This window comes from Phoca vitulina, unplaced genomic scaffold, assembly GCF_004348235.1.
Source record: "Phoca vitulina isolate PV1807 unplaced genomic scaffold, GSC_HSeal_1.0 scaffold9, whole genome shotgun sequence".
NCBI lineage: Eukaryota > Metazoa > Chordata > Mammalia > Carnivora > Phocidae > Phoca > Phoca vitulina.
Window position 1 is genome coordinate 29501994 of NW_022589712.1, and position 13917 is coordinate 29515910.

Below are 13917 nucleotides of genomic sequence, written 5' to 3' on the forward strand. Positions count from 1 at the left end.
TCTAATTTTGAACAAGTGGCCCCGGAGCTTGAGCAATAAAATCCTGTGGTATGGGAGGCCCACACGGGTTGACTCAACCCTCGTCTGGGTCCGCGTCTCACTTAGTTCCCTTCCTCTTTTCACTTTCAGGCCCCAGCCCATGTCTGTGTCCTTTGCACAAGGAACAGGTGGCCTTCCATGCTTCCACGGGATGACAACGCACGGTGTTTATGGTGATTTGTCTCACGATGTACGGTACATTTTTTATGGCACCAAAGATTAGCAGGAACTTGAGTTTTGTACATAGAAGTGAAAGATCGCTCCTGCAAGAACTGGCACACTCTGGGCATTTCCTTTAGCCTGGTTGCATTTTTATGTGTGTTCCTAACAGATGTCCTAGATTTAAATAACTGGTTTATTTTTCAGTTAGACTTCGTAATTGTTCTTCTGGTACAAATTAATTTGGATCAGGTGATGATGTCAGGAGTACACTGGGCTATTCTTTTATGTCCCCCTTTTTGCAAATATTTTATGAACTTTTACTCATCTATTTACTTGGGAGCTAAGAAGGTGGTACTTACTGATATATTCATTTGGTATCTGCAAAAATATATAGTCTTTCCGATATTCATGTTCCTGGTGTTCAGGAACAGTCTGAAAAGGGAAATGGGACCTCTTTAATGGCTCATGACCATCCTCATCTTCATCTTGTTTTAGTCGAACAAACTGTGGACGTCAGGGCCCATCTTTCAGGGGTATGGAGGGTGCAGTCCTAATGTTTCTATCATATCCATATTTACATATGGATGTTACAAAATTGATATCATACAGCGTATGCTCTTCTGCATCTTACATTATTCCCTTAAATACATTTCTTAGCTATTTCCCCCAACTCAATGAATTTTTTCCCAAAGCACAATTTTTCTGGGTTGTGCACTATTCCTTTTCAGGATATGACAATTTATTTAACGAATCTCCTATCATTAGAAATTCTATTTGTTTCCAATTTCTCCTCATTATAAAAAATGCTAGAACTATATTTTTGTGTGTGGATTGGTTTACATAGCCATTCTGATTATAAATTTTTATAAGTATGGAACTGCTGAGTCAGGGGTCCACACTTTTAAGATTCTGAGATATTGTGAAAAACTGATTTTTGTCAGTTTTTACTCTCCCCACCAGTTTTATTTCCCCTCCATCTATGTTGACCTCATATCCTAGCACATGATTTGGGCTCATTTTGAAGCTGGGAACATTTTGTGTTCATTTTCTCCACTCTGCTGAACACCTACTTCTGTAACTTCCCCAAAATAAGCATTTGTGGAGTTGTAATGACTATGTATCTTTCATTTCACTTACTAAAATCTGTACTGAAAGTTAGATGATCCCACATGTGTCAAATTAATTGTTTACAGCTCTTTGTGAAGCCCAGTAACATGCCAGAGAGATTCTGTGGTTGATCGTAGATAAGTTTTCTCCTTCAGGTAATTTTCTTATTCTTCTATAGCATGGATGCTGTACTTTTCTTCAGATAAAATGGCTTAAACAAGGCATATAGAATTATGTTTTGGGATATATATACTCAGTATTCATCAGTAATGGTTTTAGACTTATTTTTTTTTCACCTGGAAATATATCGTATCGCTCTTACACCCATTTATCAGCTGGGATGCCTCTGCATTTAAGGATAATATCATTCATTTCTTTGCACTAGAATTCTTGTCTCTTCTTTATTTCTTGGCCAGGTTAAAGAAATTCAAATAATGTTGGTATTGGGAATACAGTGAGACAAGTTTGGCATCCCACTAAGAAAATAAGTCTTCTCATTTGATGCATACACAATGTTCTGAATGGCTATTATGATTAATTAACTTTTCCATGTTGATCTAGGAAGTTTTACTAGCTCTGAGAAAACTAGCTCCAACTAGCTTTTAGTCTGATCACATACAGAGAACAAGTCAAGTGAAAATGGAAAAAGCCAAGCAACTAATCTTTTAAGGAGCAATAGTGACTTTTTTTTAAAAGGCATCTCAGTCTAGTTAATAAATTGTTACCTCTCTTCCTGAACAGGATGTTATTCTATATGGGAATTACAAATATACATTTGAATATTAACTTTTCGCCTGCCATATTTGCTACTGTTTGTTCATCTGGTTCAATCTCTGCTACAAATAATCCTTTTTTGAGCTCTTTCTGGAGGTGTGGCTTGGGAGTTGTTCACTTTTAGCTATGACGTTGTGTTAGGGCAGAATCTAACCTCACAGAACTTGATTTTTCGCTCAGTTAAAAACTCAATTCTATCTATGCAAGGTGGCTTAATGCTAGTGGACGGAGGTGGAGTTTCACAATGATAAACACTTCAATTTTGCAAGCATCTACTATGTACCAATACTTCATGTTTGTTATCCAATTCTCATGACACTGCTGCAGCTATTTGACAGATGGTAAAATAGGCTTAACGAGGCTAAGTCTCTAACTCAAGGTCACACAGCTAGTAGGTGGCAGTTGGGATATTCCAACCCAGCTCCTTTTAATTCCAAAGCCACGTCCTTTCTTCAGTAGGACACTTCTGAATCTTTTCTTACATCTGTTTATGCTGTTGTTCTGTGAGATGAAATGGAAGAAATCGCAGGTAAAAAGAGTATGGAGAGCTCATCTAGCATAGTCATTTCACACCGTGCTTCTGGAAACACTCCCTGCCAACAAGTGGCAGCCTTGGGTAGCACACCTGATTCTCCCCCTTTCAAACCAAATTTGAAGAAGGAGCAGAGCCTGAATGTAGGGTAATTTTGCTTTTCATTCCACACAGGTACCTTTTTCAGTATTCCCGAGGTACACGGCATAGAAAACTGGGAAACTACAGGGAAATTAAAAATAGCACAAACATTAATACTCACATATATGTGCCTCAGCAGCACACATGGAAAATACATTTGTCTTGTGTGGCACAGTTAATGGTAGCAAGGATGATGAATAAAAATGGTCTGTTTTAAAATTCAGACACTCTAAAATCTACCCGTGGTTTGTTAAGAATGCTGGAAACGTGATGTGTCCTCGTAAGAAGAACAATGGCCAAAACATATGGGCATTGAGAAGAACATTTCTTTTGCCACTGACTCTTTAAAATTCTGGGCAAATTGCTCATTTTTCTATATCTTAAAATAGTTGGGGGAAGCATTACAAAGACTATTTTTAAGTTAAATATTTACTATCAGTAATACATTTCTTGTAACTGCTGGTTCTCGGTTACCTGTCCCTAGCAAGAGATATTTCAGATACAGTCTTTCCTAAGGGAGTCGTGATGGGCTAAAATACTCCAAGTTTCCCTGAGATAATAGTGCTCCTCTGTGCTAAGCAGAGGGCTAAACACTTTCATTTTCACACAACACCCCTTTGAGGTAGGTAATATTATTGCACTCGAGTTTCAGATGAGGAAACTGAGACCCAAAGGAGATTAAGTAACTTGCCCACTAATGCAGTAGGGAAATAGTGGAATCAGGATTCAGACTCTGGTGGTTGGGTGTCAGCATCCGGGGACAACTCAGGGAGAGCCAGGCTACTGTTTAGGAAGTTGATTTTTCAGTGAATACTGCTTTGTGTTCAAAGTGACAGAAAGGGTTCTAACCAGGGCTTTACAGACCACCTTCAGCAAGACGCTGAGAGCATAATGACCGAAGGGAGAAAAGGAAGGATCCTGCTTAGGATCCAGGCCTGAGGACGGCCAAACTCTTGAAGACTTACTGGGATTGAGAGGCCCTCTTAGGGATCATTTCTTGCACAGAGTCAAGGGAGAAGAAGGAAAAAAAAAAAAGGTCTTTAGCTGGAAAATTACTTTAGGCTTCATGAAAGGTTCACATTGTGAGAAGGAGGACTATTGTACACCATTCTGTCTTTGGAGTTCATGCCTAGGGTTTCAAAGATTTTTTTTTTTTTAATTTATTTGACAGAGAGAGACACAGCGAGAGAGGGAACACAAGCAGGGGGAGTGGGAGAGGGAGAAGCAGGCTTCCCGAGGAGCAGGGAGCCCGATGCGGGGCTCCATCCCAGGACCCCGGGATCATGACCTGAGCTGAAGGCAGATGCTTAACGACTGAGCCACCCAGGCGCCCCCTGCCTAGGGTTTCAAATGATTCTTGACTTTGGCTTCTGGCAGAGGCAGAGCCAAGCAGCAGACTCTCTTTGCCCCCAGCAGGGATCTTTCCCACACACTGTCCCGCCATATGGGGCCACACCCACATGGCGCTCCAGTGCTTTTCCCTTTAAAAACATGTAGGGGTTCACAGTTCCTTGGTCTTGCTTGGCCTATCCCCTGGGTGGGGCTGTTTGCTTCTCAAAGCAAAATGGCTTCTATCTTTAGGAAGCTCATCTAACGCAGGCAAAGCTGCTTTATTTAGAGGCTGATCATTAAGACCATAATTGGATCAGGTCTATGTGCCAGTCACCCTGACATATTTATGGCATGTACTTTCTCCAGATTTGTCCCCTTCCATTGTCCAGGTCACAGGGAAAGTAAGAGAAAAGGAGATTAAGTTTCAGGGTATTGCTTAGAGGTGATTTGCCCACAGGTACATTTTAGCATTGGCTAGGATACAGAGAGTCTTTACAAAAATAAAAAATAAAAAAAAAGTAGAATTTGTGCTGGGAATCAAGTACAATCAATCCTTTCTGGTTTGCTATTGCTTCTGATCTAATTTAAGGATTCTCTGGATTATGTATGTGCTTTTTTCTCCCCTCTTTTCATTTTGTCTCAATTCGGGGTTTATTTGTTTCAGTTTATGGCTATTTTTTGTTTTATTGTTTTTTTCATAGGATTATTTTTACTAAGGGGAACCACCACAGACAAAGATTCTTTAGAAAGCTTGACCTAGATCTTAGTCTTTGCTGTTGAGCAGAGTGACCCTGGATGAGTCACATAACTTTTGCATTTGTAAAATGTATTGTGTCATGTCAGTGATTCCCAAGCATGGCTCTCCATCACAATTACCTGGGGAGTGTTTTAAAATGAGATGCCTGGGGTCACCTGGGTGGCTTAGTCAGTGAAGTGTCTGCCTTCGGCTCAGGTCATGATCCCAGGGTCCTAGGATCGAGCCCCACATCGGCTCCCTGCTCCGCGGGAAGCCTGCTTCTCCCTCTCCCACTCCCCCTACTTGTGCTCCCTCTCTCGCTGTGTCTCTGTCTGTCAAATAAAGAAAATCTTAAAAAAACAAATAAAATGAGATGCCTGGTATAAAGCGGGGGGTGGGGGTGCAGATTTTGGGAGATGATGGAATTTTTCTATATCTCGATTATGATGATGGTTGCATGGCTACATATGTTTATCAAATTCTGAGAATGGCACACTAAGAAGGGTGAATTTTACACTCTGTGGGTTATTTTCATTTTTAAGTTTAAAAATAATTTTTAAATCCCCTGAGTATTGACATATTTAAAAACAATGCTTAGGCCCCACCCTGAACCAATTGCTTACTGAAGGTTATCTCTTCTTCTAAGCATCTCTGTACTTGTGAATCTAATGGGAACCAACCCAAATGTACTGCTGTAATGATCCCAGGTTTAGGTGTTTGTCATCTGTAGGCGTGACGTCAAGAGTAACCCGGGTGACCAAGCAACGTGGGTGCCTACAGTCATAGCATGTCTGGACAGGCCACTTAAATCACATGGGTAATGGAGGAAAACATGTGGCTAAGCTCTGTGTTTAATACTCAATTAGAGCATCCTTTATGATCACTGAGCCGATAACGTGAGAGCAGCCAACTTCCGATCCCATATTAGAAATCAGTGGAAAAAAAAAAATCAGTGTAAAGATAGAGGATCTTGAACTTAGAACTGTGTATCAATGAAAACTATTGATTTTTTCTTAGCATTAAAAGAAACAATGCTCTGGAATGAGTCTAACACCAATCACGTAACTGTAGGTAAGTGTCCAGCAGAAAAAGGCTCACTGAGTTGAACTATGTGGATTTTAAGAGAGAAAAGAATGTTTATTAGGGCCAACTGATATTTTAAGCTCAGTGTCAACCTCTGAGAGAATTCTGCCCTAATATTAAGGAAATAGATATATGAAACCCTCAGAATTAAAAGTGTTTACTGACAGCATTGGGAATACATATGCTAGACTCCTAATAGGAAAACAAAATGTTGAACATATTTTGCCTTGTTTAAAGTCATGGAAGAATGCAGTAGGTATGTTTTAGGATGTGTCTCATCCAAAATACACTTCCTTAGGACCACCCCTCACCAGCAGGCCCTTCTGAAGCTGAGGGCTTAGGTGACCACATTTCTGTAGCGTAGCCTGGCTATTGCTAATGGAACTGTGGCAGGAACCAAGGTCAGCTTGATGGGGGATACTGACTACAGTAAGACCCAGATGGCTCTTTGGGGGGAAACCAGATCTCAAGGTGGCAGAGGAAAGGGGCTGCAGCTGTGTATGGCAAGCTAAAGCCGTGGGCAAATACGGAATCAGAGGGAAGCAGTAACCACAAGTAGTAATAACAGCAACAGCAACAATAATAATCATGGCTAATGCTTAGGAAATGCTTCTGGGCCAAGCATCCGGCTCATCCTAGCAGCTGGGAAATATCACTGTCTTGATGATAAAAGAGGAAACCAAGACTTGAATGTGATCACTTTCCTAGGGTCACGCAGCTGGTGAGTGGCACAGCCAGGAGGCAACTCAGGTAAGGCAATTCTCAAGCTAGTTCACGAAGTCTCCAGGAGTGCTCTTCTGCCTCTTAGGAAGTCCAGGAGGCAACTGCAGTGAGGAGAGTGGGAGGGATATGCAGAAGCTGACCCAGGAGGCACAGGGGAGCAAGGAGAAAGGGCAGAGCAATGGCCCCATTCTTGAGAACTTGTGGGCTTCCAGCTGCAGTCTGCATGTGACTTTTCTGTGTTTGGTGGAAGAGCTAAATTTTACATAATCCTGTCCTCCCTGCCTTTATGAAGAACTAGTTTCACAGGGATCCTCTGTTCCTTGAAATCAAAGAATGCTAAACTAGAATGAAGAAGTATCTTAAGGGAGGATGAGGTCGGGAGGATATCTCTTATGTAGAGGATAGGGCAGAGAGAATTTTCATGACTCTCTGGTTGTGATACTATTTTTCAGGCATCTCAGGTTTAGGAAGATGAGTACCTGCAGTTCATTAAGGAAACATCTTATCAAGGAAAACTCCACAACAGGATACTAGGCTGCTGAGCAAGCTTAGACTTTCTCAGCAATATACTCAGTGTCTTGAATTACAGCTGTTGAATCTAGTTCCTTAAGATGTTTTCTTTTAGGACCTTTGCCCCAATTACTTTAATGGAATTATTTGTCCGTTTTTCAAAGGTTTTACCCGCTACGAGGTCCCTCATGCCACTCATCTCCTTTCTCTGATGTGAGACACGATTTATAAGGGCTGTGTGATATTGTGACTCAGAGTAAGAAATACATATTTGATCTTTGTCCTAAGTGATGAGCACAATAAAGATGTCTTTTGTTATGTTAAATAGGTGACTTTTTTGGAAAGCACCTAAGGATAGAGACTGGTTGCTAGGGAAACAACCTTGTGATTCTGAGGGTTGGAACATTCAGTCCCCCCCCAACCCCAACCTCAAGGGAGAGGAGGGGGCTGGTGATTGAGTTCAATCTCCAATGGTCAACAATTCAATCAATCATGCCTGTGTAATTAGGTCTGCATAAAAAACCCCAAAAGGATGGGGTTCAGAGCATTTCTGGGTTGGTGAACCCATGGAGATGTGAGGAGAGTGACCTTTAGGAGAAGACATGGAAGCTCCACACCCTTTCCCCATAACCTGCCCTGTGCATCTCTCCATCTGGTTGTTCCTGAGTTATATCCTTTTATAATAAACCAGTGATCTAGTAAGTAAAATATTTCTCTGAGTGCTATGAGCCACTCTAGCAAATCAATAGAACCCAAGGAGGGGGTTATCTGAACCCCCAATCTACAACCAGTTGGTTAGAAGCACAGGTGACAATCCGGACTTGTGATTGGTGTCGAAGTCTGTGTGTGTGTGTGTGTGTGTGTGTATGTCTGTGTGTGTGAGAGAGAGAGAGAGCCGTCTTGTGGACCAAGCCCTTAACCTGTGGGATCTAATGCTATCTCCAGGTGGATAGTGTCAGACTTGAGTTGAATTATAAAAATCCACACATTGTAATTGGACCAGACTGCCACTCTCCCTAAGAATAAAAAGTTGGACTCCTCAACAATGTGCTAGGACTCCTAAACTTTTATGAGGCAGCTCTCCTATTGTGGAAACAAAATAAGCTGGCAACCTAGGTTAGTCATTTGTGTTTTCTGGGGAGGAGCAGACTAGGGGGTCATCCAGGAGCCCAAGAGCAGACACACTAGGAGTGAGCTTTTCTCTCTGATGCTCCGATAGAGGTCAGCCGGACAGACACAGAGGCACCCAGGAGGGAAGGTGCTCAAACGAGATGGGAAGCCGGCCACTGTGCAAATTTCAGAGTTGTGGGCACATGGGGGGTCAGTCTTTAGTTTTCAGGGACTTGAGAGATGGCTCCGTTTTTGTTTTTGTTTTTTCAATTATACTGAAACACATCAGCAAGGGAAAAATCCACTCTGGCTCACCTGTTTGTTTATTCTGCTCTCTTGTGATTTCCCAAAGGGCTTTATTATTACTGTATGATTTTAGCTCTTTGCTTCCCTGAAGAGAGGCTCGGGAACTGACAACCTTTCCTTCTAATCTTACCTTAGTGTTCTTTCTGAGTTGAGCCACTAAAGCCTTTCTGTGTGAGGCTGAAAAATATTTAAGCAAGCAAAATATGTAAGTTCCAGCCAGTTTAACATGGCATCAGAGCTGTTGCTAGGCAGGGCATTTTAATACACGAGCATCAGCCTGGGTTGCCAGGTTGGCACCAAGTCATAGGTTACCTCACCTGTCCTCCTAGTTAATCTTGTTATGTTAATGGGTGCGATTTCCCCACCGTGGAGACTCAATGTTCTTGGCACCTGGACAGCGCCCTACGGCTTGACCCAGAGGTGTATAAGAACTTGTCAAGAACTTGGTTGTTGCCAGTCGAGGCTGCAGGCACTCCCTGACCAGTGAGTGGTCCCAGATCCACTGGAATGTGCACACAAGTGGACCGTGAAAGACTCCCTCCAGGAAAGCAACCTTGGAAGAAAGGGAGGGACTTCGGGAATTCCTTTGGTCCTCAGAGCATACTTCACAGGTTTTTATGGCATCTTTATGGTTCTTTTCCTTTCTCAGGGGAAGCATACGTTTTCACATTTGCCTGGTGCCCTGGATATGACATCCCAGCTTAAGCACTACTACATTCCTGCCCATCTGAAGAAGCTTGCTTCTGTAACGGGAACTTGATTCATAGCACACTTCCGGAACACCTAGTCTAACCAGTACATTCGTTATGTGAGAGGTCTGGAGAGCCAGATTTAGGGCCCCCCGTAATTATGTGGATGGAGCAGCTCCCAATTACGCTACCGTGTATTTACGAATTTTCTTGTTGCCTTGATGGGTGATCTTTACCTTTGGAGGGTGGTGGGCCTCACCTAGCAATTCCACACTGCTGGAAAGCCTGGGGATTTGCTGTTACCTCTTCTAGAGGTGGTCTGCCAAGAGCTGGAAAAATCCATTATTATTATTCTTGGCCTCATTTATAATCCACAATGTGCCTCGCAGAAAACTCACCTGTTAATGAAGTTTTATTTTTTGATTTAGGGTAAAAAAAGAATAAAGAAAGTTTGAAGCCTGTTTTTGAATTGTGTTGAAAAGTCAGATCATTGCTAAAACTTTGAACAGAGTTTTTATCAAATGGCGGGGGCGGGGGGGGGTAGAAACTGGAAACTGACCAGCCCAGCCTGGCACACAGTAGGCTGAGAGGGGTCCTGCCCAGTCTTTTCTGTTGGAAGTTTTTAGCCATTCTTCTAAAGGAGGCATTGCAGAATCAGAATCAGTTTCCAGATCTTTCCATAGAAGCCACTAAAAGAGAGTAAGACCTTTCAACCCTTTACATTAGGCATACTTAAAATAAACTTAACATAATAAAACTCCTTTTTTTTTTTCTTTTTTACATATTTTGCCTATTATGGGCTCTCCTGTCAAAGTTATGGGAACTGTATCAGGATAAAGGCACACACTCAAAACCCGGAATTTGTTGTTTCTCAAAATATCTTCGAGGAGGGAATTTATGGGGAGCCTGCACATGGTCACAGACTCATGACGTCACAGAACAAGAATCATGGTCATTCTGGGCCACTCCCCAGTTGGGAGAGGCATCACTCCTGTCACATTTGAGTGACAGCTATTTGACTAGAGCACAGATGATCAATACATTCATACCTATGGAAATGTACATGTCCATTAAAATCTTTGGGTGTACCTATTTTTGTTTAAAAACTTTTTCAGTTTACTTTTTTAAAAAAATAAATGGGATTTTCCTCTGTGTCCCCTAGGCTAACTATACGTCCCCTTCAAGTACCATGATTGACTCAGGACTAAGCCCGATTCTAATGTATCTCCCACTAGGCTCTGCACTGATCAAGAGCACTGGGTTTAACTCTTCAGTTACTTCTTTTATTAGATGTGCAAGCTTGAGCATTATTCAGCCACCTTAGCCTTTGTTTCTTTTCTTCGTCTATAAAACGGTGACAATATTAGTATTCATTCTCTGTTGTAGGTTTTTTGGTGAAGATTTAAATGACAGTAGAGAGCTTAGTACGGTACCTGGCATATAGAGAGAGCCCTATAATGGTTACTGTTATTATTATTGTGATGCCAGTATCTAGTGTGGTTGTTGACTCACATGAGACTCAAAATGCTTTTAAAAATTGATTTATTGTGGTTACACTGAGTCGTGCTTATCTAGCTCTCTGCTCACTCTGTGCTTTGGTCTACAGGGCTGAATGTGGCTGGAGAAGAGCAACAACTGTGTTGACTGGCTTCACTTTACATTCCTGACCCTTAATCTCAAGTGGGCACTTCACACTGCCCAGCACTCATACCGGGACTCTAACTCAGTCATCCTCTTACTGATGGAGGTGAGTAGTTCATACTTTCTTCTCCAGCGTCAAACCTCCCCCATTCCCACTCTTAGCTAATAATCATGCTTCTATTTCAATGCGAAAAAAAAAATGCTCCCATCAACCCCATACCTTCTCCCCTTCTAGAAGCCTGTGTGTTCTGTATTCTGCCCTATAACCATGGAGGGTGCTGTGTCCTTGGCTGAAACCACCCCCTTCACTAAGCACTATAATCTCCCCACCTTGCTCACTCAAGCACATTGCTCTAGCATTCTCCTCTCTCGGCATCATTGATTTTTCTCTTTCTACTGATTATTATCATTATAATACAGATATTTTATTTTTTCTCCCACCCTTAAAGATCTTATTTTGACTTTCTTCTGACCTTCTTTTCTCCTTCAATTATACCCCCATCTCTCTCATTCCCTTTAGTGCGAAGCTCCATGAAAGAGCTGACCATATAAGCTGTCTTCAGTTTCTCTTCTCAGTCTCCTTTTGCTGATTCCCAACCTCTAAATGTTAGAGAACCTCAGGATTCAGACTATACATCTCTTTTCTTCACTATCTACACTCACCTCTTATGTCCTTCCTAGTCAACCCTGGGAACCAGCAAAGTCAACTTCACCTGGTAGGGTGTTAGAAATGTCCCACCCCAGACTTGCTGAATCAGAATCTGAATTTAACAAGATCCAAAAGTGATCTGTTGCACTTTATTTAATATCTAGGATCACCCCAAGTGAGCCTGTCTAATGGCTTTAAATGGCATGTATTTGATAAGTTGACTCCCAAATTTGTATCTCGAGCAAAGAAATCTCCAGTGAAAATCAAAGTCATTTACCCAACTGCCTATCAACTTTTCCTCATGGGTGTTTTATAGTCATTACCAACTTAACTTGTCCAAAACCGAGCTCTGATCTTCCCACTAAAACTGCTTCTCCAGTTTATTCCCTTTCTTCATTAATCATGACTCCATTCTTTCATTGCTCAGGTCAAAGTCCTTGGAACTGTTCTTGCCTCTTTCCCATTACTGGTCTGTCAGGGATCCCATCAACTCTACATTTTCAATGTAGTCAGAATGTAATCATTCTCATCACCCCACTATCTTGGACCAGCCCTGCTTCTACTCCTTCCACTAGTCTATGCTGAACAGGACAGCCAGAACATATTTTAATAGATTATGCCCCTTCCAACATTCCCACCTTACCTTAAGGTATGACCCATGAGACCCCACGTGGTCTGTTTCCCCCACTACCTCTACTATATTCTTCCGCTATTTTTCTCTTTATTTGACTGCGCTCCAACCTCATGGCTTTTTTCCCTGTTCCTCAAACTCAGCGGATACGCTCATGCCTCAGGGCCTTTTTGTACTTTCAGTTCTCTCTGCCTGAATGCTCTTCCTCCAGATATCAGTGTAGCTCCCACCCTCCCTCCCTCCCTCCCTCCCTTCAAGCCTCTACTCAAAAGTCACCTTCTCCTGAAGCTTTTCCTGGCCTTGCTACCCACAATCTTAGCCTCAACCCCCTCCTTCCGCTAGACCCCCTTTCCCTTATTTATGTACTCATTTATCGATTAGCACATCTAACATTCTTTCCTCTCTCTCTTTCTCTCTGTATTAGAGTTCTCCAGAGAAACAGTACCAGTAGGATTTATATGGATATAGAGGAAAAGATTTATTATGAGTGGTTGGCTTACACGATTATGGAGCTTAAGTAGTTCCTTGGTCTGCCATCTGCAAGCTGGAGGCCCAGGGAAGCTGGTGGTGTAAGCCCAGTCCAAGCCCAAAGGCCTGAGAACCAGAGGAATCAATGGTGTAAATCCCAGTCTGAGTCTGAAGGTCCAAGAACCAGGAGCTCTGATTCCCGAGACAAGAGAAGATGGATGGCCCAGCTCAAGCAAAGAGAAAGCAAATTTACCCTTCCTCTGCCATTTTGTTTTATTCAGGCCCTCATTGGATTGGATGATGCCCACTCACACTGATGTGGATGATCTTCACTCAGTCTATGGATTCAAATGCTAATCTTTTCTGGAGACATCCTCACAGACACACACCCAAAATTAACATTTTATCATCTATCTGGATATCCCTTAGCCCAGTCAAATTAACACATAAAATTAACCATCTCTCTCTCTCTCTCTCTAGATATAGATACAGATACACATATTTGTTTGTTTCTGGGCTTTTATCATGTTCCACTGGTTTTGTCAGTATTTGTGAAAATATCATGTTGTTTTTATTACTATAGGTTTATGGTAACTCTGTTCTTCTTTGACATTGGAATTATCTTTTCTTTCTTTCTTTCTTTCTTTTAATTTATGTCAGAGAGAGAGAGAGAGCACAAGCACGGGTTGGGGCAGGCAGAGAGGGAAGCAGGCTCCCCGCTCAGCAGGGAGCCCGATGCAGGATTCAATCCCAGGACTGTGGGATCATGACCTAAATGGAAGGCAGATGCTTAACCAACTGAGCCACCCAGGTGCCCTGGAATTAGCTTTTCTTGTCCCTTTGCTGTTTCATATACATTTTAGAATCTGTTTCTTGAGGTCCATGAAAAATTTTGCCAGCATTTGGGTTGAAATTACATTGAACAGATTTATTAACTTAGGGAGAATTAACATCCTTATTACATTCAAATTTCGTGTGCATGAAATGGAATTTCTCTGTTTATTTAGGTCTCCTTTAATATTGTTTAATAAAAGCTTTATATTTTCTCTTAACGGTCATGCAGTTTTGTTATGTTTATTTCTATGTAGTATATTTTTTAATGTAGACGTTACATTACGAATTCTTTAATGATATTTTTTCTTTGGGGGTGATTTTTAGATTTACAGAAAAGTTGTAAAGATAGTACAAAAAGTTCTCATATACTCCTTATTCAGTTTCAGTTTCCACTAAGTGTTATCACCTCTCATTATTGTGGAATGTTTGTCCAAGCTAATAAATCAACAC

General features: G+C 41.7%; 1 long non-coding RNA gene across 1 annotated transcript; it reads left to right on the top strand.

Annotated features, from left to right (window-relative positions):
* The first annotated feature begins 1386 nt into the window (after nt 1-1386).
* LOC116634305 lies at nt 1387-12736 on the top strand. The gene is made up of 3 exons (XR_004299930.1): nt 1387-1463; nt 10851-10991; nt 12590-12736. It is a non-coding gene; the product is annotated as an uncharacterized LOC116634305 (long non-coding RNA).
* Nucleotides 12737-13917: the final 1181 nt, after the last annotated feature.